The sequence below is a fragment of the Drosophila mauritiana genome, chromosome 3L (genome assembly GCF_004382145.1).
Source record: "Drosophila mauritiana strain mau12 chromosome 3L, ASM438214v1, whole genome shotgun sequence".
In the NCBI taxonomy this organism is placed as follows: domain Eukaryota; kingdom Metazoa; phylum Arthropoda; class Insecta; order Diptera; family Drosophilidae; genus Drosophila; species Drosophila mauritiana.
Window position 1 is genome coordinate 17742124 of NC_046669.1, and position 26552 is coordinate 17768675.

Here is a 26552-nt window from a genome sequence, read left to right on the forward strand (position 1 = left end):
CGACGACAGGCCAGAGGTCCAGAATCCGAGTCCGAATCGCGCAACCCGATGGACAGGAACTGGTTCCTGGATACTGGATGTTGGCTGCTCAGTTTGGGTACTGGTTGCCGGCCTAGGGAAGTGCTACCGTCTTACACAGATACACACGCACACCCGGCCCGACTGTCAACCACACCTCAGCCAACCCCAGATCACCATCGCCATCACCCCAACAGGCTGGCGTAACCCATAATTTTAACACCAACAATAAAAAGAGAAACAACAACGGCGACGAGGTGCAGGTGTGCATCAAGTCCAAGTCGCAGTAGCGAACTCGGTCCGTGTATCTTGACATCTCTCGGATACTCGGATACTCAGATACTCTGATACTCCGATACAGATACAGCTCGCACTGGATCATAAATTTACGTTTCGAATTGTTTGAAACCGAAAAACCAGTTCTCGCCCAAAGTTACAGAAAGGTTTTTCCATCGGCCCCACTGTAGTTTGAATCCCTCGTTCTATACATCCGCTAAAAATGCATTAGAAGCCATTTTTATTAATTTAATTGATAAATTTTTGTTATACAAGTGTAACTTGACTTTAATTGACTCCATGAAGGGAAGTTGGTTATTACCAAGAAAAGGTGTAAGAACGGAAGATGTCAGTTAGAAATTAGAAAAGTATACACAATGTGTATTTAAGCAAAGTATTAAAAACCAAATTAAAATCTATTGAATATGAAGGGGGTTAACTATAAATGATCAATACCACTATTATTATTATATTAATATTTACATAAGCATAACATAACGAGATAAATAAATCTGTAGAAAGTCGTTGTTTAATTTTTAAGACAGTTTAAACCTTTGACTAAGCATATATTTTTTAATTTTAAAACGACTTGTCAGTTTTGTCCCTTATAAAATTAAAGCTGACCCACTTTTGTCACCACTTCAGTTTTGTTTTTTGCTTTGACCCAATTTTTGCGAATTCCCGAAACACGCAGCAACTGTAAAATTCTGACAGTTCAGTTAGCTGATTTAAAGTCAGCTGCCCAACATCCAATAAAAGTCCGTCGAACGTCATTCCCAGTCGGACAGTCAGCAAGATTAATTATCGCATTAATTAACTGGCCCGAAAAGCGAAAGTTTTGCAACAAAAATTACTCATAAGCAGCAACAGGAATTTGAATTCGAACGAAAGTGCTGACAATCCGATAATTGCAATCCTACGAGCGTTAAAAATGACATCCCATTTTTAATGGTGATTTTAAAACATTTGCATAGGTTAATAATAAATAAAAAATATAGTGAATTTGGCCTTCAGCTTCAGCTTATAAAAATGTAATTACATTTATTATTAGATTATGGTTATCGTGGACTAAGTAATTTGGAATTTAGTTATATATTTGTAATTTTGTGGATGTGTGATTTGAAAGAAAAGCTAAAAGGCTGCGTTCTTAAATATAATATTCATTGGTTAATTATAGTAAACACTTAGTAAACAGCTTGTTTTATTTTTGGGAATAATGTTAGCACACAAAAATAGTATTTGTTAGAAATTTTATTATTACAATATACAATATAGATTTTATCTAAATAGATTACTTTACAGTAGTTCAAAGTTCTTCGGCCACAAAAGTAATGGGTTCTAAGAAACTGACTCACCATGTAGCTATGTCAGTCAATTTCCGCTGGACATTACCGATCCGTTCCAGGACATCGTAAAAATTGGAGATGCCAAATACATCAATTGACTTTATGGCTAGAAATACCTCCAGGAATAGACGCTTATGCGTTTCGGTATGAAACTCACAATTAAAAGTTAATAGCCAAACGACACGGTTAATCAGCGAGAAAATTGCACTGGGCCACGACAGAAGCCAAATGGAATTGGCCGAATACGAATGCATTGTGGAACAATGCCGCAGGCCACAAATATTAATCATGTGAGCACTTAATTTGACACTTGGCCATAATGGAAAGCACTCGTACCGTGGAGTGCCGTGGACCACGGCGGAGGGGTGAGCCGGAGAACCGTCTCTAATCACCAACGGGAACAACTTTAAAGTGGCCTGTCTGTGACCGTGTCTTATTCGCCTCATCGGCAGAAAGGCAGCAGCAACTGCCACCTGCCTTACGCAATTAAGCCGAAGACAGCGCTGGACGGAGTCACTGAAAAAAATTGGAGCCACTTCTAGCTTTCTTCGCAAGAATCTGTAATATGTAGAACAGCTTAAAAAGCAAGCTCCTTGCAAATCTTGTTTAAATATCTGTCAGATTGCATTGTAATTCTAGAAGTTCTCTAATGTGCACGTTATTAGTTGGTGTAATTTCTCAGGAAGTCTGGTTTTAACTTTAGTCACAATGGGTGGACCATCTTAGTTAATACACCTTTGTTTTCCGTGTAGACACGCACTGGCACGACAAAAGGTTCAGTCTGGGTTCTACTCGGTAATTACTCAATGCCTCGAACTGGTTCTCCTGCTCTGCGTGTGTAAGTCAAGTAGCTCGGCTCAGCCAGATTACAAAAGACAAACGGACAACGGAGACTGGACAGAAAGCCAAAGAAACGATCAAAGCTTTTGCTATGGCCACGGAAACCCTTTTCAGTAATAACTTCAACTTGGGAAGGGGGCGGACTGGCACTGGGGTTTCCGATAAATATTTATGTGTCATTAGCTGGATGCCCGGGCAGTCATCAGGTGGATGTATTGAAATGCCTTTTCGTTGTTGTTAGGGGGTAATTTATTACGAGAAAGGTGAGGAGGATAAAACTTAAGCTGATCTCGGGAGTTGTTCAGAAGGCGGACTAACTAAAGACTGTTAAAGTAGGAATACCTAAATCAACTCCAAATACCTAAATCAACTGCAGTACACAATTGTAAGGTCAGAAAGAACTAGGATTGAGCTGAGTTTTCAGTATCTAAGACATTATTCTACTCAACTTGCTAAATGGGTTGTGCCATGCCCACTATAGTTATTTAAAACTTTATTATCAGAAGTGGTCATTATATTAAAGTTAATTAAGGATTAAATCAGGAATGTTCTAATGGGATTCACATATTTGATAAATTCTACTGCCACCTGCTGTGGTGAAATGCCGAGACCAACGGATTGATCTGCGTGACATATGCCAAATCGAAAACCCCCAAACGGTCCGGAATTCGTAGCCTAAATAGCCGGCAATCCGAGGGCTATGCCTCAAGTGGGTATTTATGTGGCACGGACCAAGGAACCAGAAAAAGAAACCTGGAGACGGCGACGTCTCGTGTGTCAGAGGCCGAGAAAAGTGAAAAGTGAGAGGATGACACATGCCTGCGGATTGCTAAGTACTCTTAGGGCAGATTAACTTAACTGTGCATAAAATGCAGCACACTCAAAACAAAATAAAAAAGGGAAAAGGAAAAACTGCAGGAATGTCTCGGCGAGACCGTGAAACAAAAGTATAAACTGTCCAACTATGCTGGAGTGGCTGTCAGGGGAAATATTGCCGGAATGTGTAAAAAGTCATGCATAAAATTAGTTTCGACTTGGGTGACGATGCCCGCTGTTCCCGCCCCTCTGCCTGCCCTGATTTATTTCCACAAATGCATTTTTAACACTTGGGCAACACGTGCGTTCCCGGAATATTTAGACTCTCAAGTGCCCAACACACCCCGCCCCGAAATTCCCATTTCAGATGTTGCTGCTTGCCGCTCAAAACCCATAAAATGCGCTGGAAAATATGATGAATATGACATGTTGAAGTGCATTTATCTGAGAAATTCGATACGAATAATATGCAGATACACTTTACTTGTAGGCTTTATTACATTTTTAATCGTACACGAACAATCTTTACAACACTATGCTTACGATTCGATTGGTATAAGTATTTAGTTCATAAAACCATAAAAATAAACAGATCAGATTTATAAGAACTATCTTCAACTTCAACTATCTAAACTCCATTACAAGCGACAGAATAAAAGTATTTAAATGATTTCTTAATGAGTGTTTATAATTGCTTACTGGTTCCACATGATCGAGTTTCCTAATTAATAAGATAGTGTACTACACGAAAATTCCCACGCAGTGTTAAGCACTCATATATGTATATTCTTAGTGTGTAAAAGGTACAAGTTTTTCAAGTTACTTCGCATAAATTTGATGATCACCGAAGCTCGACCAGTGTGCAATGGTGCAGAAACTCATTGAGAACTCTTAGCTTCCAGTTAAGAAGTTATAAGATCTTACAAGAAATCATATCTTAACCGAAGCCAAAACTCTGTGGTTAAACACACCCAAAACAACTAAATGAAAGGAGCAACCTGCGCCTGCGCACTGTTCCATGGCAAAATCAAATTAATTTGTTTGATGGACTCTTCGTTACTTCTTTTTTTGTATCTCGAAAGCCCTCTTGTGCATTCGATTGTTAAATGGGAATAATGCCCACCAACTACAAGCGTTTTCACGCCATTCTGAGCACTTGTGGGGGAGTTGGGAACCCCGATTTTCGACATCTTTAAGAGGGGACGCTCCCAGGTGAGGTTTCGTCGTTTTGTTTATTTAAGAAAATGTGGAAAAATCAGCAAAGTGTGAGAATTAAATTGCTTAACAAATTATACAAATATCATTTCTTGCTACTCTCACGTATTAATCGATTTTCCAACTGGAGGGGGACAAGACATTTAGTCTATGAGAATTGATCGTTGTTTCGAATATCTTCCGGTCATTAAAATCAAGGGTTACTCTGGATTGACGTCTTCTGACCTCGTCAACCATCCCGTTCTATTACAAGCACTGTACAAAAATGATCTCGGATTGCACTATTATTATAATATATTTTAACTATTATTTATCGTATATACATTATTTCAATCAATCTGATCATTTCAACTGTTATCACTTAAAGTTATGTATGTGTTTAAATGGTTTTGTCTCCATCAATGCCTTATAATCGTCTAAGGACAATTGTTACCCAGCAAGTGCACAAAAATCAAAGCTTAGAAAAACATTGAAAAGAGTCCAATATTTCGCCAACAATGATCAGGTAAGCACGCATTTGATAAAGAGCCCTACACGTATGTGAATTCCTGCTTTGTTTTGCCTCCGGAGCAACCAAGATGAGGGAAAAATCGCTCCAGCCAGGCGTTTGACCCATTTAAGAGACTTTCCCTTTTCGGTGTTGTTAATCGCACGACCGCAGAATATGGCAGGCTGTATGCTGGATGCTTAAGTGATTAACACCCGACATCCTCGAGGGATCATTAAGCAATACATAATCCAATTAGCGCACACAGGCGGCGGAAAGGAGACGGGACGAGAGACGATCCTCCACCTGTTGGCAAGCCAAACAAAAGGATTTCATATTTTGTTAATTCAACGAACCAGAAACATTTCGATGACGCTGAGATGAACCTGCTAAGAACTTAAACAAACAAGTGATCCCGATCTGTGCAAGGGGCCTGGTTGATCCCAACTGGCAATTGCTGATATGGATCAACAACATTTACTTTTACTCTCAATTGTTGCTGCCCTTGGACCTTTTCTGATATCTGATATCTGATCTGATGTGCTCGCAGATAAAAGAAATGCCAATTCTACTTAGAAAATGACACGCAAATGGCACAAAAAAAAGAATCCAAACTCTGGAAAATGGAAACCCAAAGGGGATGGGAAAAGGTCCCGGGGATTATCCCCAGTTCGGAGCCTCATCAATATGTCTGCAATTAAGTTGGGCACGAATTCGTTATTAGGGGTCAGGCAATTGATAGCGATGCTCGGCATTATTCAGCGCACAAATTGCGTGCGGCACAAAGCAGATCCGAATGCGATCAACCACGATCATTACATGCACAGGATAACCTGTACAAATCGCTCCTTCTCCGTTTTTCCCGCCTATGCAGATCGGATCGAGGGAATTGGAGGCGGGGGAGGCTCTGTGGAAATGATCTCCCTCACAAAATGGTTGCATATGCATGAGTTCGGTTCTGATCGTTTGCAGCTCACTGAGAGAAAACAGGGTCCTGTGGTAGGGATTTAAAGGAAACTCAAATATCATAAATGATAAGGCAATGATAATGTACACTAATTAACTAAATATGAGTTTAAAGACTTAATAATAAATAAAATTAATAATTGAGGCAGTATTCCACAAACTAACGAACAATTAATGTTTTTCCACTTTTAATTATTATTTTTGGTACAGTCTTAGTATGTAATCATTAAGATTTATATTTTTCCAGTTTTTTCTCTTAATTATTAAAATTTTGACCGGTGCAAGATTAGTCTGATAAAGTATGTATCTACATATATATTGATTATATGTGCAGACATGCATACATACATACATTGCACAAAGAAAAAGGAAAAATCGCTTAGCGATCGTGGAGCTATATATGTATATATGTACAATATATAAGGTGTATATATATAAGGGCCGGGGCTTAACCCTTTGCTGTCATTGTCATTGAACGGCTGACAGTTGCACGAATGTAATTGGCAGTAGGCGCGAAAGCAGAACGCATGAAAAATAGAGGCGTGTGAAAATGATCCACTCCTATCACTTCGACATCCCTCCACTTCAGCCGCTCCCAAAATCGTGAGAATTTCCATTTAAATCTCGGGAGCAGGAGGTGAAAGGGTCAAAAAGAACGGCAACATTTGCCAATGCAAAAGGGTCTATTCCCTGGGGTGAGCAACGCTGCGTAAAATTAGATTAGATCGCGTCGCTATTTAAAACCTGCTGAATACAATCGATGAAAGGTCCAATTTCAGCTGACAGTGTCGACATATGCACGCACATATAAAATGTGTAAATATATTTATTTTTATTCGGTAGAATAAACAACTAAGTAAAGAAGAAGGGGTCATATGGATGGGAAGTAACCAGCTGAATATAACTTACAATGTAATCAGTTTTGAGGATAGTTCGATGAAGGGTGGTCTAGAATTTTGTCGATTGTGCACCTTCCGTTTCCAGAATCGTGTGCTGTAAGGTAAAATCTTAAGTTAGTTGGATTTACTAAAAAGTGAAACTAAGAATACGCCCAAACAAAATCAATCAGAAGCACTTTTTATTTTGCAAAATATATTTTTGTATTTAGTCAATGATTTAAAGCAATGCCTTACTTCAAAATGTATATAAACTAAATATTTACTGGAGTTTTAGAATTATCATACGAAACTAAAACATATAGTACACATTTTCGGATCTGTGTTATGGCAGTATTATCATTATTATTATTAAAAGTCAAGGGTGCCCTTGCATAGGTTATTATTTAAGAAACATTTACCATGTAGTGATGAATTCATCCCAATTAGGTATCAACAGTCGAGTCGATCTAGCCTTGTTCATCCGTCATCTGTTTCTGGGCAGACTAATATCTAAGCTTTAAGCTTTAAATTGAGTTTTACAAAGAATTGGAAATTAAATCCCAAAAAAATTCGGAGAAAAAGGTTTTACTGGCCTATACATATGTACATATGTCATGAATATAACCAATACATAAATACAATAAATTCGAGCTTACCTAATGTCCTTCTTTGGCCTTAAATTTGACATATAAAGACAGCTAAATATTTTGGTAAATTCGTAAATGTTGTTCTCTACACAAATGTATCGGGAAAGTAGCTGCTTTGGTAGCACTGCTCAGAAATTGGAAGAGTGATCGGGTAGAGGGGCAAGATGAGAGGCCATGGCAGACACGCCAGACAAACTGGCGACGCCTTGTGAAATTTTCCTTCGTCTTCTCTGCGCACATAATAATAAAGAAAATAAATATAAAAAATACTGCCCAGCCACACAAACTCGCGCAGAAAGGGAAGTGGAAGAACTACAACGAAATAAGACCATAAATGCATTTTAACAAAAGGCAAACCCCAAGGAGCCAATGAACCTAAAGCGAAAAAAAGAAATAAAAACGAAAAAGAATAAACGAAAGAAAACCAACAGAGAAAATAAAGAACCTAAGCCCCAAACCAAAGGCCATAAATAAGCCGACTTCGGCTTCGTTGCGCATGCGCCGCAGCATTTCGGGCTGCACTTCAACTTGAGTCTGTGCCTGCAGCCTCTTCTGGCTGAGATTCCCTATCTCTCCTCCACCATCTACCATCTGGTGAGCCATTTAGGAGGTACGGAGCCAGATACAGAGGAGTGCGGAGCAGACTCAAAACTCGGCTTTGGCTTGAATATTCGAGCACTACTGAAATTTCGAAACTATATTTAAATAACATCTTATTAGTCATTACTCACAAAGAAAAAAGTGCATACACACGCATTTTTAAAAATATGAAATAAGGCAAGAAAAAATTGCACCATTAATTTGTTCACTTTTATAACTATAGATACTGTAAACAGAGCTTAAATAATTTGTTAAGACTTTTAAAATATTTTTATTTTTCATTGTAAATTATCTGTTTCCCATAAAACATCTTTATTTTCACTGATCAATCAAAAATTAAACATTTGCGCATTTATTTATGTCTTATTAAGCGAATGGTAGTGCATTGGCCAGTCGCTGCCCAAAGACTTTAAAGTTTAAACTCATTTTTGCGACTGGAGCAGGCCGACTTATGCCAATGGAATTTCTTCACCTCGGTCACACTTTTCTAGTGTAATTTTTCACTAGTGATGACTAATTCACTTGTTGGCGGTCTCGAATGATTCACGCATCTACCGGGAGGTGCGAAATCCAAACGCAGGTGGCCGCCCAGTCAAAGATACAAAAAACAGTTGCAGCTGTCGCCGTAGGCCCATGTAAACATTATTTTCCTGTCACCATTTGTTTAACCCTATTTTCATATGAGCACCGAAGTGGAATGCGTATGCACATTTTTCCCAAGCCGACTGATAAGCTCGACTTACAATAAAAATCCAATTAAAAGTTATCAGTAAAAGTTCCAAGACCAAGTCACAGTTCAACAGACAATTAAACAGATTATTTGTATGCTGGCTTAATCACCGATTTTCTAGCATGTGGCGCAGTTTCGGCTGTTAATGTGAAAATTAGATAATTAGGCCCGCGAGAATCTTGAAAATCGAAACGCACACAAAACACTTGACCCAAAAAAAAGGCTGAAGCCCACACTGAAAATTTGGACATTTAATAGCTATACATTTGTTTTCATCGTACATATACATATAGTAGCATATATATTATAGTGCACCATCCATATCTCTAATACACTTGCTGTTCCAGTACATTCCCAAATTATATGGTTTAGACCAGCAGCGACTGGTGGAACTTTTGCATAACGATTTAATTAAAGTTTGCTCACAGAAAAACCACAAAAACTAGTCAAAAAGCTGCGAAAACTTAAAGCGCAAAATCAAATCATAGGGGCTTGGATCGAGCCGAGTAGCAGCCCACAAACGTTGGCTTATTAAATAAATAAACTATAATTAAGCATAATGCATGAGTTAGTTAGTAGTCGCTGTGGCTGTTGGTTGAAATCAAATTGCCGAGCCTACAAATACCTTAGAATATCCAATTTTTTTTAAAAATATGGTAGATGTGGAACTTAAATGAAAGGCAAGGAATATTCCATTGTGTACATTTGTTTAAGGGTTTTTTATAAACTAATCTTGACCTGCATAATGGGTACAATAAGGAGTAAGCCCCCAACAATTTATTGCCTATGTTGAAGTAGTCATCTGACTGAGTCGATTTGTCCACGAGCTTGGCCAGTCTCGAGCTGCATCCACGCATTGTCTTGGTCCAAATGGAAGCCGCCAGGCAGTCTAAGACCAGTAGTAGGCCAACACAAACCCAGTAACCAGGCAACTTGCCGATCCGAACCAAACCCAGTTGAAACCAGGCCCCAAAGCAGTTGACTTTTTGGCGTATGTTGCAAACAGATCCTCGCCATAATTGGAAGCAGTCGCGCGGAACTTGTTGAGCTGAAGTCAGCGGCAGTAAGAAATTATAAGTGCACTGGCCAAAAAATGTGGTCAGTTACCTACTGAAAATATAAATATCCCTAAAATTATAGTTTTTATTTGGGAACTTACTTTACGTTACTACTTTCACTTAGCACCAGTGGATAGTTTAAATTGTTTTAGATATTAATTCCTTTTTTTGCAAACGAACTAATTTATTTTCCCAGTGCAACCAGGTCTCCTCCTCGACGACTTCTGGTTTCTATTGACCCAGTCGATACATCCGTCAGTTACAAAGTCGAGTTGCTGGGAATGTAAATATGGCAAATGGAGTAAGTCTGGTCATCGGTAGAGACAGGATCACTTTTACTTTTGCCGGCGTTTTGCTGGCCACCTTTGGATTTCTTGTTAATGTGCCATTCTGCCAATCGTTTAGCATTTCCCCTGCCATACGGAATCTTTCAAGATGCTCTTATTGGCCCGGCCAATTGACACCTGAATGTTAATGGTCCATTGGTACTGCGACGATCGTTTGGCTTAATGCTTAAATCATGTCTGCGCAAATTATCTCCGCAGTTAAATGATAAACTACAAACAGTTGTCCAGGCAGCAGATACACAGTATCTGCAAATGAGCGGTATGATCTTTTGGATTCCCATAAAAGGTTAAATGCAATTTGTGCGACAAAATGATTTTCCTTTTACTGGGACTGAAAAAAACGAAAAGGCCTTGCTGGAAATACACTGTGTCGTTTATTTAAATTATTTCTTGTGGCCTCAGGTTTGAGATTTTTTGCTACAGCTTTATTTCGTTGCTTAAATATTCACCCTGAATCTTAAACTACGCAGCCCAATGGTTCTAATCCGTTTCATTTTCCCTCTCATTAGCCATGGGTCACATCTGAATGCTCGATGAAAGTTTCAGATGGCAGGTGTTCGGCTCGCCAATGATTCATAACTTCTTTGGTAGCAGGGACAGTTCGTAAAACTAGCTCCAGTCCAAAAAAAATCATTTTATGGAGATATTAAACACCAACGGAGACAAAGGGCGAACTGGTCTCCATAAAAGGGAGCTGCGAATCCACCGGAGCCAACCAAATAGGTGACAATCGAGGGATGAGTACAATGATGGGTCGTAAAACTGAAGACAGCGCGATAAATGCCCCGTCCACGCAAAGGGAAATTAACATGAAATTGTGAGACGAGACACGATCGCAGTCACCCATAATTGCCGAAGAAATTGCCCTCGGTCCCTGGCCCCTGAACCTTCCCCGCCCCATGCCATCCACTCGGGGTCCCTAGGCTCTCTGCACTTGTGCTCAGCACACTCTGCAAGTGTGTCCCGGGTTCACTGAGCCCAATCCAAAACCATCTCTGCTGAACTAAACCGATCCGAACTGAACTCAACTGATCTGAGCTCAGCTATATGATCCCTTTTACAGTGCCTTTGTTTTCACTGTGCGATAAGACGTTGAGTTCCCAAAAAGATGGGCTTCCAAAATGTGACCCATGCGCAAATAGAGGATACCCTGGACAATGTTGGGGGATAATATAATAAATGTTAATATATTTGTGATTTTGGTTGTACTACAGATATATAATCTTATATCCAATATCGTGTAACCATTAATTACTGAAAATTTTCTACATAACCACAGTATCTTAATGTTGTGATGTATAAGATCATATCATATCTTTGCTTAAGTTCCCATTTCTTATATTAATATTTAGTATAACCAAGCCCCTACTTTGAAAATAAGTTACATTGAATATAATTTAAACTTGGAATAATGCTATCAAATAGAAGAAACAATATAAGCGCAGTTTTAGCACTTTTTTGAAATAAAAGTAAAATACCAAAACCTCAATTAGTTTTGTAGGATATTTCGAATTCGATCCCTACTGTTTTCATTACTTCCCTGTTTTTCACCCAGGCTCTAGTCTCTGTCCCTCCATTCAGTTTGTTTATTTGTTTGTTTGTTTGTTGGCGTAGGACTTGCGACGCCGACCCTTTTTGCTGGCCTATACATGAACTCCTACCCCTGGGCCGATTTCACCATCCCAACCTATTCCACTCCGACTCCTACTCCTGCTCCGATTCCGATCCCGACCCGCACTGACTGACAAGTTTCACCTGTCTGCATTTGTCCATGGGGTGATCTATCATGGACTGGCCAGACAGACCTGTCCAGTGGCTGTTTTTATATTTTTCCATTCTGGCATAGCCATTGGGTTCCTGCGCCTCAGCTGGGACTCTTCCTTTTGCAGAGGGTTGACGTTTCTATTGCTCGCCAGATTTGCTGGGGAACATTTGTTTGACTAGATAATGGGGCAAACGCAAACACTCGGATGCATGTGTGCATTTAGAACGTTGTGATGTAGTAATCTAATAGGGTTCCCCAAACATTTCTTTTCCGAGGGCCAGCCCCCGACTGACCCCTGGCTATGCCTAGATTACGGATCGATTACACCGTAACCATAAAGATCTTAAAAGGGATTTAAGCCTTTGCTTTCTTTCGAACTTTATAACACCAGTAATTCACATTCTTCTAAACTATTTCAAAGTAAATATCTAAGCCGTAATATGCAATAAGGCTCTATTAATTTGTAAAGTGAAATGATTTGTACTTCAGAATTGTGTAAGATTTCATAAGATATTCCATATTCTATAAAGTTCTACAGTCCATGTTATTTCTCGCCGTGCAGATGGTAAACTGATATCCCGAGGGGCACCAAAGCCGGCCTCATAACCCCAATCTCTTTTCGCTGCGCAACCCAGGCATTGAAAGTGAAATCATCTGGGGTCTCCGATCGGTTTGGTTTTGGCTGGGTTTCACGTTCATGACCGCACACACCGGTCGCAGCTTAGAGGGACATACAAAACTTGGAGGAACGTGCAAACTGCGTGCGCGGCAACTTGACATGGCGATAATGATTGACCCAAAAAGCGAGTTCTCCCCGAAAAGTGAATGTCATTAGAAACATTTCGAGGCGGGCTAACAACAGATAAAAAGCCCCACAGAAATGACGAAAATAAAGAGTAAAGCACACTGCAACAGCTGTCAATCAAAGTGCAGCAGCAGCCATCAGAAAACAAAACCAGAAACTATCAGATGAATACACTTTTTTCTAAAAAATTGGGCAAGGAAATTAAGTAAGTTTCTCTAGGAACTAAAGAAGTCATTTTAGTTTAATAAATAAAATATGGCTGCACTATCTTAAGCATAAGTTATATTCAATGAAGTTGTTACATTTTATAATGATAATAATAATAAATATCTAATATAAAATAATATAATAGAATTTACTAAATTATGTAAATATTATTTTCCCAATATTATATATTGATATTGATATACATTATAACAGAAATATTGCAATATATTAATGATAAAGCTTAGCCACCAGACTATCTGAACATTGCGCTATCACTTAATGATTGATGAGGGCATTGCTAGTTCGTTCTGCTTAGTTGACTTTTCCCAATACTTTTCCTTTTTTGCCCACAGAGTAATTTTCCTAGCTGCCTCTTTGTGGTGCGTCGTTGCTCGATCGTTTGCTCCACAGCCTGCTTATGCAAGCACACAGATTCTAACGCACACTCGGACATCCAGAAGCCGAATCCAAAAGGGCCCCCAGCTTGGTTGCCCCAGATTCAGTGCCTCTTTTTCAGCTGCTTTTGGGATCCGAAGCTTGGCAGCAAATGCTTTCGATCGCCGTTCGAGATGATAGAACAAAAGTTTTGTTTACATTTTGTTTTGTAAACAAAGGGAACTCAACATACATAAAAAATATGGGCACTGAAAGGAAAAATCAATCACTTAATTATTTGAATAAAAGGTTCTTACTTCTTGGGATAAGCCAAAAAATATATATAATATTAAATGTATTTTTAATTTAAATAGTTTGTTTTATATTTAGTTTTTAAATATTTTAAGATATTGTATCTTTTCTAATACGTACTTTCTGTTATAATTGTAAGTAAAATAATATTTTAAGATATTGTATCTTTTCTAAATACGTATTCAGCAGTTTAAACTTACTATAATACGTGTAGAGACCAGCTAAAATGTGTACGTCTATATAGATGGTTGGATATATGGCTGCGATGCATATCTGTGTTTTGAGCAATCGAACACGACCACGACGACATGTTGCATTCTAATGGCCCAGCCACAACTCATCTGCTTCTGGATCCACTTCTGCCTCCTTTTTCCGCCTCCGTTCATGTTCATTAATTAATGATCAGTCGTCGTCTGTTGTTGCATTCGGATCTTTATTGTGGTCCATGTATATGTATGTATTCATTTTATGATGACCAAGCGTTGTGCTCTGTTTTGAGCGTATAATTTATGACATTTTATTGTGTGGCAAAAGCGAATGTGCATCCCCTTCCACCAGGATGATCGCATGGCTATTGGTTCTTTTTGGCCCAGAACAAGGGTCATTGAATTACCCTATTGAAGGATACACGCCGCTACACTTGGTAATCTTTTTGTTGGACGCTGTTTAATAAAGATAAAGATTTTTCAATACCAATGTTTATGTCTTTTATATAGATGTAACTGTTGATAAGGTGTTTCTTTACTTGCAAATATGGTGTTTACCTATCAAAACATTTATAGCATCGAATTTTTATGAGCTAAAATTTAAATACTTACAGGAGTAATCCTTGATTAATGTGTACTAAATTCGATGTCATTATAACTCTAAACCTCTTTAATATCGTTGTTATGCTATGACATCTTCTTTATATTAGTGTTGCTAATTGCTTACTAAACATATAGCTCATCTTAAGTTTAAGGCATAAGTTTCAAAAGTTTCAGAAACTTAAGAATATAATAATATATTCTTAAGCTTTTATCCCAGGTCGCCCCCGCTCCCCGTAGCCACCTGGCGCAAAACCCATAGATCACAATAAAGATCTCGGTAACTGTCATGGATTACCATACAGTAGTAGATGTTGAATCTTCGTCGCTGTTCGCCACATTCAACCTCAAAAGTAGACAACAAATATAATAAAAAAACGAAATTGATTGTTGTTGTTGCTTGTGGTGGTAGTGGTGCACTCAAAAGATAGATTGCTCATAGATTTTCGAGGTAGAAAAGGGAAAATAAAAGCGTGTTTCAGCCACACCAGCGATGCGGGTTACCAAATGGGCAACGAAACCGAAGAAAACGAAGTTGGGTAAAGAAAGAGGAGGAAAACTGTTGTAAAACGCATTTTGACTGACAGGTACCCATAGGTCTTGAGCGGACGGATCCGGACCACGGACGGACCATCGGGCCCAGCTGAAACTCCTCCATTTGATTGCACGAGTCGGAAAAGACGAGGATAGAGATAACCGGACGGAGATGGCTAGAGCTGTCTTTTTATCTATTTTTTTTTTACAAATATATAGGAAAGATAAGAAACGTAGTTGTAGTAATATGTTTAATTAGTTGGGGACGAGAGTTAAAGACTTTTTTCAGAAAATTTGGTTTAGCCCTTGCGATAACTAGAAATTCGTTTTAATGTATCTTTAATTCCGTAAATATAATAAGAATATTATAACAATAATATAAGAAAACAATTTTTTTTTCCAATTCAATAAAATCTTCTTTTAGTTCTGGAAATTACAATGCTTAGTTCCACTTCAAAATTTTCAAAAATTATATTTAATTTGCACGAATTCTGCTTTTAAAGAGTATCATAATTTCTTGAGAAATAGCCAAGTTGGCAGCTCCAAGAGAAACCGAAAGAGCCGTAGTGCTGAGAAGTTGCCTCAATTTGAAAATCGACAAAACGTGCAACTCACATGTCATACACGCTTACGACGTCCGACTGAGCGACAGCGATCCCCCCACCATTTCCCAGTCCCCGCCCGATTTCCCTTCTTCATCCTCGGATTTTCACTCCCTTCCAAAGGGGACAACAGCTGGACGACTGTGCTGCTACAAGGTGTGTGTGCCTGCAGTATCTGTGTGTTTTGGAAACCTCAGCTGTGGGACTCTACTTCTACCCTCCCCCCTCCGGCATTCTGTATCGGAATAGGGTCTAAACAGCTCTTTTTCATCCACACACTCTGGCTGACACCCCAGCAAAGATACATTTAGAGGGAGCAGGAATTGTGTTGCCAAAAGTGGAAAATCTTATGAAACAGAGATAAAAAAGGAGTCTAAATGCATGCAAACAAAAATTGCATTGTATATCTTTTTAACTGGAAATATAGCAATTCTAAGCATTAAAAAAAGCAAGTTAATTAACACGTTTTTTAACTAACTAAAAAAAAAATGATTAAAATAGGGTTTTTCTTTAGCAAAATAATGAGCTTACTTTAGCTTAAATTAATTGAGCTTACACGGCATTAAAAATTTGTGCATAAACTTGATTGTATGTATACCTAAATATAAAATAAATTAAATACATAATATATATAAACAAACGCACTACAACGAATTTTTAGACAATATTTAAAGTTAAAGAGAATATACAATTTAAGGTCGCAATTCCACTTTGAGCTTGAGCGTGCCACTTTTTTTTGCATTTTTCCAGAGCAAAGATTTGTTAACAAAATTGTGTTGGTTTCGTTTGTTATTTTTTATAGTCTTTTTTTGCCTTTGTGGGTTTCCGTTAATATTGAACACCTGTACCATTATAATTTTTCACAGATAGTGACAATACCAATAAACATAATGTATGTAAATAGTTTAGACCTCTTGGTTTTTTTTTTTGTAAAAGAATAGACTACAGATTTTTCGAAGCTAATTGAGACAATGCAATAATAAATCAATCCTAAATAGCTTAGTGAATTGTTAAACTCACTAAATACATAATAAATTAGTTTATCTATAGTATTCTATTTGATATATTTAAAGTGTATAAAAAAACCTGCCAACCCTGGTGGAAATACATTAATTAGGCCTCAATATCGATTTGAGCTGTCATTTTAAGACTCCAGTTAGTTTGCTTTTAGCTTCAGTATTGTTAAAGAAAATTGGCTTGAGCATTTAAAAAGAAAATTATTTACCGTGATCTAAGTTTTCCATTCAAATTGCCATCGCGAAACCAGCTTGTGATCATTTTGGGCTAGCAAATAATTTCCTTTCGGTCTAGACTCTGCCGCTATTAAGCTTGATTTAAAGAAAATCCTGGCTGTGCACCAGAGGCTGAGCATCCGATGGATTGGAACAGTGGGGACTACCTTTGGACGGACTAAAAGAGAATAAAATAAAGACGGCACGAGCGCATCAAATTAAGCAGGAAGGAGAAGACAACTGGGGTTGGGGACAGAAGACACAGGACGGCAGCGACGACAAGAGCAAACAGCAAGTAAAATACATACTAAAAACCCCTAACCAATGTAATTTGATACCGAAAATCATTATGCACCAACATAGTGCCTACCTCGATATGTATATATGTATAAATGAACAAGCTGAGTTCCCTCGCCGAGCCACAGAGTCAGATAAAGAACGAACCAAAAGACGACGACTAATTGCCATCAATTTTTTGCATAAATCTTGGCAATATTATGCATGCAGGCCCACAGGAGTGGGGGGATTTTGGGGCTTTTCAGGAGAGGATCTACATGGCTACATGTGGCACAGTTAAATGCCCCCGACTGCACCGCACCCCACTTCAGGATTGCCCACAGAACTGCTCCACGTAGAGTCGTGTATGGTTAACCAATCAAAAGGTTCTTCAACCCATCCCAGGGGTCTGGCTTTCGGCCCGATCTACGTAGCTTAGCCATTGCTAAAGTGGCACGATCACCAACATCATTATCATATGTATATATATATATATATATGCACCCATACCCGTGCCTTTTTGGATATATCCCCATGCAAACGACAATGGGCCGTAAAGGCAGCGTGTTGCCAAATCAAATAGAAAACCAGAAAGAACGGGTGCCTTTTCTAAGCGAATCTCCGAATGCACTGGGAAATTAAATCATGGTGTTTCACCTTTTGAATTCGTTTTTAATATTTACGTTATCTGAACATTTTATATCCATCGAAAATGTTAGAAAGTGGGACAACCTGCTAATCGACAGGTCTTTTTGCACTAACATCTTAGGAGGTTTTGATAAAGTTCTAGTTCTACCATTTGATAATATATTAGAAATCTTTAATGAATATGTTAATAATAGGTTAATATACCCTCTTCAAGAGTAGTTTTAACTCATCCAGCTAGATCCCAGCTCAGTGGCAAGAGATGGGCTCCACGATCTCAGGAGGCGCAAACACGATTTGAGAATTGCGTACGCAGTACGTACGAGCCCCAAAACCCAAGTTCATTATGTCTACGAAGGAGTCGGATTAGAAGTTGGAGAAGTGGGATTCAGAGTGCGGTTCTGTGTGGTACTGGTACAGCTGGGGACAAAGCCACTGCTCTGTGTGTGCCACGAACCACGCTCATCATGACGTACCATACTAGTGGCCGAAGACAATCATGACAATCCCAGTGCTGATATCGTGGTAGAGCCGCAGTCGCAGCCAGAGTCACTCCAGTCCCCAGGACAAGTTCAATGACTCTGGGCTAGAAGTTCACTGCAATCGTAGTTGGAACCACAACCACATGGGTCTGGCCGCCTCCCCTCCGGGCGATGGTGATCCTCCCGCCCGGTCGTCCACAGTCGTTTGCTTGGCTTCAAGAGCGTGTGTTGCACACTTTCTGTTTTATGCCAGGGACAGAAACAGAGACACGTCCCAGGTCGAGTCCCCAAGCCACTGACAGTCGCCTGCACAGAGAGAAAAACTTAGTGAGGCATCTAGTAAGTTGTGAACTGGAGGAAGACAATAGACCTTACTTACCATTGGATATATTAAATATATTGTAGCACAGTTTTTTACGCATTGATATGGTCCTTCAAACCCACATAATAAATATGGTAGGTACATAATAAATATATAAAAATAGGTACATTTAAAAATCGTTTAAAGTGTATTCTTTAGTGTAGTGTTGTTGAATTTTGAAAAGTTCTGGATTTCTAGCGGTGTATATTATGTTCTCCCCACTTTTCAGCCTTTTCGTATTCCTCCATACACTTGTCCTAGAGTTCTCTCCTTTGTGTTATTTGCTAGGATTAAAGGCATTAAAAGGCACGAAGTGGAGGATCATGAGGAAAGACTGTGGCAGGGTAAACAGAAGATTGCTCGCTCCTCGGATTGCTCCATCCCTCCTGTACTCCTTTTGTGCCTGTGTGTGTGCTGTGGCAAATAAAACATCTGTGCCGTAAAATCAAAACACAGAGGAACAAGGCTTACCTACTACAAACCCGGTCCGCAAAATGTTGCGCACTTTGCGAGGGTCCATTGAACTCTTCATGGCGATTGGAAGGATTGATTTCCATAACGGTATTTATAACGATTCAAACTAGTTCAGATAACTATTAAAGACATAGCGATTCTACACTTTAACCTTCTTTGTTTGAAAAAAGATTAAATTATATATTTTTTTTCTTGCTACGCACTACGTAGTTTCTAAAGTTTTGTGAAATCCTAAAAGAAGTACATATCTTTGTTGCTTTGTCGACTGTCCCCATGTACTATAATATTTCAAAAATATTTCATAATATTTCAAAAGGGCATTAAGGACCTTCAAACTATTCCCATCACCGAGTACCTTTCGATCGACCCTCTCTGCTGCGAATCAGAGGGTTCCTCGCAGTTGCAGCCTGAGTTTCTGTGGCTCCAAGAAGAACTTGCAAATTGACGTCGTGGGGCGATCGTGTGGACCCTTCAAGAAACAAGTAACGTTGCCTGGTTTTCTTCTCGTTCTCCTCCTTTCGGCTATTCCCTTCTTCGTCGGCCTTCTCCTTTCCGCTTCTGCTGTGAAATTAATTCAGCCAGAAAGAGACACGGAGCGAAAGAGAAAGGGAGACGGATCGAGGGTCCGTTTGGGGTTATTACACTCTCCCAGTGGAAACGCAGCCTTTTCTTTATTCCACCTTGTCCGCACGCCGCTCAGTCCTTTTTCAGGTTTTATGGCACCCAGCATAGGAAGGACTATAAATCCCCAGTAGGAGCATCATTTTGGCGCGCTTTTTTCTCGTTGACAAAAAAAAAGGGGAGAAACGACAAAATGAAAAAACCGGTAGGGAGACTCTGATCGCCTCAATTGCGGAAAATTGTGGCCGTGCTAAAGGTTCCTCCACCAAAGTTCCTTATCAACTGACACATGTGTTGAAGGTACTTAATTGACCATTAATTAAGGGTTCCTTAATTGCCCGAACGCGGATAGTTGTTGAAGGTTCGTGAAATCGATCAGGCAATATTTTTATTATCCAACACTTGCATTCAAATAACGGATATTTGTATAAATTGCTTGTTATACCTTACCTAAAGATTATGCTTATATTTTTAATTTTTAAATGTCTTCTAATATGTATCTAGTCTTAGTTCTTGATAAACCTAAGTTAAGATCTTCCTAGGTATATTTATGTATTTAAATATTTCCAAGATAAATAATTCTAAAGCCAAGTTCCTCGTGATAGCACTATTTCGTGGCAGCTTGAAATTTGTTTTGATATCTGGCTCTCTGATTATCCACATGCTGCACGGCAACACTGGTCGCCCAGTCTCTTTGCTGCTCTTTGCGTCTCTTCGTCGATGTAAAACTGCATTTCGGTGAAAATGCCGCGCTCTTTGGAGATCTGTGAGCAGCAAATCTTCTGGATTCTCCGCTCTTTGATTAAGTTGACCAGTTTTCTTTTTGATTTTGTTGTTCTTCTCGATCTTCTACACACGCCACACCACCACCAGCACAGTGACTACGCCTACTACAGGCTCCTCCTCCGGTTTTATCGGTTTGTTTTGTTCAACTGATTCTCGCCGATCCAGCGGTACAGTAGTCTCCCGCCAAAATTCAGTGGCGCGCTCTTTTTGTGCGTTGATCTTTTACGTTTTTGTTTTGATTTCAAAATTCTTGTAGTAAGTTGTGGGGCCCGTCTGGTGGGTTTCCACCGATTTCGGATTTCCACTGACCGAACGAACCGCTCCAACCGAACCGGACCGACCGAGGAACCAAGCAGGCGATCATGACTGCGGATCGGATCATATCGCATCGGAGATCGCATGAAGGTGCTCTCTTTGGGTTCTTTCGATTCTCTGGCTCTCTGCATTTTCGTTTTCAATTAGGCTTAATCAAGCAAACGATCGATCATATTGACTTGTTTTGGGGGACTTGAGGTGTGCGTTTTGGCTTTTCTTCATCTTTTTTTTTGCCTGCCTGGGTTATTGCTCGCTTTTCATTTCCCTGTTCTGGTTTCTGATCTTTTTTTGTGGTGTGTGCTTTAGTAGTTTTGCATAAAAACTGTTGATTAACTGCCGCCTGAGGGACTCAGCTGCTGGTTTTGCTTACCACTTCGCTTCGCGACTTTTTTCGCTGGTTTCATTTCAGTTCCGATCCACTTCGAGTGCCCCAAGGGTTAAATCAAGGTTTTCGTAGGGCCTGCTTCGTTGGGCGTTGCTTATATCGGTTTAATTTGTGCCCCGGTTTTGGCAATATTTCTTGAAAATCGTTGGGTATTATGATTTGATTTATCCAGCGGAATGGATATACTAGAGTTTATGGGATTGCGCAATAATATAATAAGAAGTACAGTACGGACTGCAAGAAGTATTGGACAACAAAAAAGTAAAATAATATTATTACTGCTCGGTAAATGCATATCATTCATTTTGAACTTGATTTAAGTTTTCAATTTAAATAAAGATGTTTTTTTTTTCTTCCGATTTAAAAGGCAGTACATTAAAGTTTAGAGTCAGCTTCAACGTCTTCGCAATAGTAGTCTTAAATATAGGTTTTCACCAATTAGAGTGCCTACTGTATTAAGCCGCTCCCATTATTCGTAGTCCAGAACATTAGACCCACTTCCTACCCTTTTTACAAACGCCAGATGGCTTTTACTTTTAAGCGAACTTCGGCTGATGACCGCCAGAGGGCTTTCCATTCGATCACGTTCGCTTATGGTTTTACCCACAACCCAGGAAAAACAAACGGAATCAGTTAGCAGTTATTGGATGTGGGTTCTACCAAAGTGTGTCATTTCTTCGGCTCTAAGACCGAAGTGCCAGCCCCTTTGGCCCCCTCCCAAAAAAAAAAAAACCGTTGAGCCGCAGTGTAAGTGTAAATTACATCCACGGTAGCTGCAGAAGGCAGCCAAACCACTCGGACAGCGGCGGGCATTATCATTATGTTTATTACACACGCAGACAGGCACCAACTCCTCGGCAGCAGGCCTACACTTCAAAAAACTACCCATGATTATGATTAAAAATTAAATCTTTTCTGTCATGTTGAAGTGCTTTTTCGAGGAAATATCATGGTAAAAAATAAGAAAGTGTCAAAAAGTGCATTGTTGCTAGTTGTAGTTTAGTGTTGACCTAATGTGCGTCATATTTGTAGGGAATCAGGATAGAAGGTGACTTCTCTCAGTGCATTAGCACCGGGAGCAGCTCATATAGCGCACCACTCCGATCCGATCATAATCAGGCAGTCAGGCACTTGAGTCCGTCCAAGGGTATGGGGGCGAGTCTCGACAAGTTGCTGCCTGCACGGCTTGATCGCGACTTGGGTTTGGCTTTACTATATCCCCACCACACACCCCTGCCCCCATGAGTTCCCCCTCACCATTCCTTCGATCGCATCACGTTTGGATGCTGCTCGGCCCGCATTTAAAGGTTGCTTGCCATCTCGCTCCTGCCACACCTGCGGTCAAGATGATAGAGCAAGGTGAATTAAATGAATTAACTGTGCAATTTGCTTAACATATAATGTGTAGCAGTAATAGTTCAATATATTTTTATAATATAATAACAAATAATTTCAATTTGAAATTAAAAACTAGAATAGAAAATACCCTGGAAAGCTACAATGCTGATTTGTAGAGACTTGAAAACTCTCTTTATAAATATATATAAAATTGATAAAATGGAACAGCTTTTTTGTGCGTTTTGGGATGAGTTACTGCGACAGGAGGACTTGCCTGCATTCCCTAATATCTTGACCGCAATCGTATATATTTTCAGCCGTTGGGGCTGCTCAAGTGCCGTCGACGTCGTTGAATCTTTGAAACTTGATTTTAAGTTTGTTGTGTGTTTTTTTCTGCTGGTTTTTTATGTGCATGGCTGCTGCAGCGGCAACTGAACACCTGTGCTGGGTTCTATAGACAATATTATTATTTTTTCTCCTCTTCGGCTGCTTCTTCTTCTCCGCTGCTTAACCTCATGCAATTTAATGTCATGTTTTTCGTCTTAGTTGCTGTTGTTGGTTTTTTTTTATGACTTAAGTGCGTGTTTAGGTTTAAAGGTTTATGTTGGCTATATGTGTGCGAGCTGCTCGGCTCCTCAGCTTTTTATGTCCAGTAAATTTAGCATCTTAACCTATTTATAATGAAATGCATGCTGAGGTGTGGACTGCAGATGGAATCGGGATTATTGCTCGTGTCATAATGTCCCACAATTTATGGGGCACATTAAAGCACAGTTAGTGGGTTTGGGGCCTGGATAATTGCGCCCACCATAAAAAGGGGGCCTCAAATCAGAGCCTATATCAAAGCAAAAGTCAACGCGGCCAATAAACTAACGCCTCGAGATGATTTACCGATCCACACACAAATTAACACAAAAGCCAAATTGATACAATATTATGGTAAATTTATGCCCAAAGCGATCACCTGAAAATAAAGCAATACACACTAGCTACAATACTCTGAGCTGAAATTAAGTGTAGATCGAAGATTTCGAAATAATGAATGGGTTCCCATGGCACACAGAGTTCTTATCTCTCATTTAAAAATGATATTGTTGCAAATGCTGACGGGTTTTCAACAACATAATTATAACAATCAAAGATATTGTATTCAAATTATAGTCAACGCAATAATCTTTTAATCTGAAATATACGTACATATATCAAACTTCTTGCCAAATTCATTAAACCGATATTGACATTTGATCATATCCCATTCAACAAGGTGTAATAATCATTTTTTGTGTATAATAATGCAAGCTTGAGATAAAGTTAATAGGTAAAAAGTTAAGTTAGTTATCAATTTAAAAATTTATAAAATTAGCATAATAATATTATTCCTTTCTGTCGTGTAAGTTTGGAGCTTGACTATTTATTTATTTTTTTATTTGTTTCTTTAAGAGTTACTCCTAAGCTAATGGACCGCGTTCCCTTTAGAGTATCAACATAATTTATCAAAAACACACACGAGTCACGAAACAAACATGAGTTGGCATGGCCTGTAAGACAAGTTGTAACCAGAGACAAGTCAAAATTTATGCGTAATGGCTGTGACTATGGTTAACATGCGGCTACCGATTCGACTCTGGGTCGATGAATTCGATAGCTGATCAGCATAGCTAATTTGTTTAACTGGAAATACAGAAGACGAAAATCGGGCAAATGGCCAAATGACAAAGGAATCGCTGAAACGGTAATTAATAAATATGAAGACGGCTCTGCGGTTGCCAACAAACTGAATATTGTGGGTTAATGCAGCTGAAATAAAATTTAATAGCTTCCATATCTGGTGGCAACTTTGTGTGGTTAACAGTACACTGAGCAAAGAAAGTGTTAGGATCAGCGTAAACATTAACTGAATAAGTTAGTAAGGAAATTAGTACTCGTCGCTTGTTTAACAATTTCATGCAGCCTAGAACGCATTCGAGTGAAAAGCCACTAATTTGGCTAAAACCCATCTCACAAAATGGTATTAAGTTATTCAATATTTTCATAAGCCCGCTAACTAATCACAGTAAATGAACAAAAACCAACAAAAGGGTCCCCAAACTAACAAAGCGCATTCAATCAACATAGCGCAAACAAAACATAAAAAACTGAGGAAAGGCAGCGCACAGTTGCAAGTCATAACAAAAACTACAACAGAACCCACAACCCAAAACAAATACAATGGGATGGGTAGGTACACTACTAAAAAATCAATTAATTAGGCACTATATAATAATGGTGAAATAGCTTAAAATCCTAAGGCACAACATATCGTTTTAAGATATTAAGTTTGAAGATTTCAACTGACAGAGTATCTAGATTCGGCAATATATCTTTAAGCAAACTTAACAACATTCTACTACTTATCTTTTTTTCTTATGTATATTTAGGCAAACTTAAAAACATTATACTACTTATAGTAAGAGAACTTATATGGAATTTGCATATTTTTGCACATCTTAAAAAGAACACAATGCTAATCATATAATTTCTTTCGTATCTAATATCTTTTCCCCCAGTGTAGCTGCAAAAACACTTCTCAGCCCAGCAGCAGCTACTGGGCATACGCCAAAAAGGAGGCGACCAACGACCACGCCCCTAAGCAAATAGACCGCAGAGAGTCCCAATATGACAAAGCTTTTCCGTCTTCGTCTCGAGATCTTTAGCTGGCTGATCTTCAACTCCTGCCCAGCATCATCATGATCATGATCGTTATGATCTTCAAGTCAACTTCACGCCGCAAGTCAAAATGCAATTAAGCGCGGCTACTGGACGAACTGCGATAGGTTGATATATGGGGAGGGGGTCTATGAGGCGGGCGGGAGGCTGACGATGACTACGTTGTAACTATCAAACCAGCAGATTGTCAGAGACACATAAAGAAAGAGATGGCGGCGGAGGGAGGGAGTGGAATGGAGAATGGGAAATGGGAAATGGCAGGCCGGGGCCCAATGCACTTGGGGCGTTGATGGTTCGGGCGGAGTTGCGCACACACAGATGGATAGAAAAATATATGGACAAAAGATACATTTGTATGTACGAGCACAAGTATCTCGTACTACGTGCACAACAAAACTCGATTTCAGTTTAAGACGCAGTAAAAAGTTGTAATGCAGCTTAAGACGGCAGCGCAGTCGCCTTAAACATAGAGGAAGGAAAAGAACCGAACGAAACGGAAAATACAACAACAACAACAACTGATACACCAACACTACGGAACTCGAAATACACAAACAACAAGAACCAGCAAAGATACAACAGGAACAACAACAATCTCAACAACAACATACACCACAACAAAATATACAACGAGCATACAAAATAAAAGCTTTTGTACTGGAAGTGGCAATTACACGCAACAAAATTAGGGGCTCTTGGTCCGAGGCCATAATTTGATATATGAAATTTAACGATTAACAAAGGGGAGTGAGTCGGTGGGTCAGGCCAACTAGTGGCTAGTTGGTTATTATAAAGGCCAAAAGAGAAATTGGTGTAGATCAATCCCCAGGTAAACAAATGGAAATTGGGCTGGGCAAAAAAATTATTTGCAGTCTGCGAAGGATGGCCAAAAACTATTTGTTAGCATAGGGGGAAATCAGGGGTCTAGTCAACCTTCCGGTTTGAACATACGCTAAAAATTATATTTTCGGATTTAAGGATTAAAATTAAGATTAAGATTATCTGCAAATGATTAAAAGCTTGCCAAATTAGATGAACATTTAGATTACTAAGATAATATTCCTTACAAAATATATATTTTATAGTAGAAGAATTTCCTTAATCTTTAAAGAATGATTTGTATTTAGCATAAAAACATTAGTTCTGAAAAATATTTAAAGTAAGTAAAAGTAAATTTAACGTAATTGTACAGGCTTAACTGATTTCATTCGCGTTGAAAATAATTAATTTCCTAATAAAAACGAATTGTTTGTTTCAAATAGTTTTTTGGTAAAAAATGCCCATTCATAAGCTGTAAATCA

At 39.1% G+C, this 26552-nt stretch overlaps 1 long non-coding RNA gene across 5 annotated transcripts; it reads right to left on the minus strand.

Annotated features, from left to right (window-relative positions):
* Positions 1 to 13192: 13192 nt before the first annotated feature.
* On the minus strand, positions 13193 to 19217 carry LOC117141009. 5 transcript variants are annotated; one of them, XR_004459447.1, is made up of 6 exons: positions 19098 to 19217; positions 18645 to 19040; positions 18260 to 18571; positions 16856 to 17040; positions 13889 to 14350; positions 13193 to 13645 (listed from the first exon to the last, which is right to left on the minus strand). It is a non-coding gene; the product is annotated as an uncharacterized LOC117141009 (long non-coding RNA). The 5 variants fall into 5 exon arrangements; XR_004459445.1 differs by having other exon boundaries at positions 16856 to 18133; XR_004459448.1 differs by having other exon boundaries at positions 16856 to 18571; positions 18645 to 19029.
* Positions 19218 to 26552: the final 7335 nt, after the last annotated feature.